Genomic DNA, 335 nt, shown 5'->3' on the forward strand with positions numbered 1-335 from the left:
GCATCAAAAACGGACGATTTGGCTTACAGCCTAAAAACAGACAACTATCGTCAAAATTTACTAATGAACAGTCAATGAATCAGTCTGAAATACAGCACTGAATGAGACGTTATTAAATATTAATAGTTTGCCATTTTATTGGCATTTTCTGTTTGTATTGTATAGCGTGTGTATTGGACTTATACATTGGCATTAATTTTTGTGTTTACTTGAATGAAATAGAGTTACAAAGTCTGAATTTATGTTTGACTGAAAAATCAGGAAAGAAAACATGAATAAACTCTTCAAGGACAGCTGCAATTGGCACGTGTGAAACAGGGGGGGATGGGGGTTTA

This window comes from Bacillus rossius, chromosome 3 (assembly GCF_032445375.1).
Source record: "Bacillus rossius redtenbacheri isolate Brsri chromosome 3, Brsri_v3, whole genome shotgun sequence".
Classification (NCBI taxonomy): Eukaryota; Metazoa; Arthropoda; class Insecta; order Phasmatodea; family Bacillidae; genus Bacillus; species Bacillus rossius.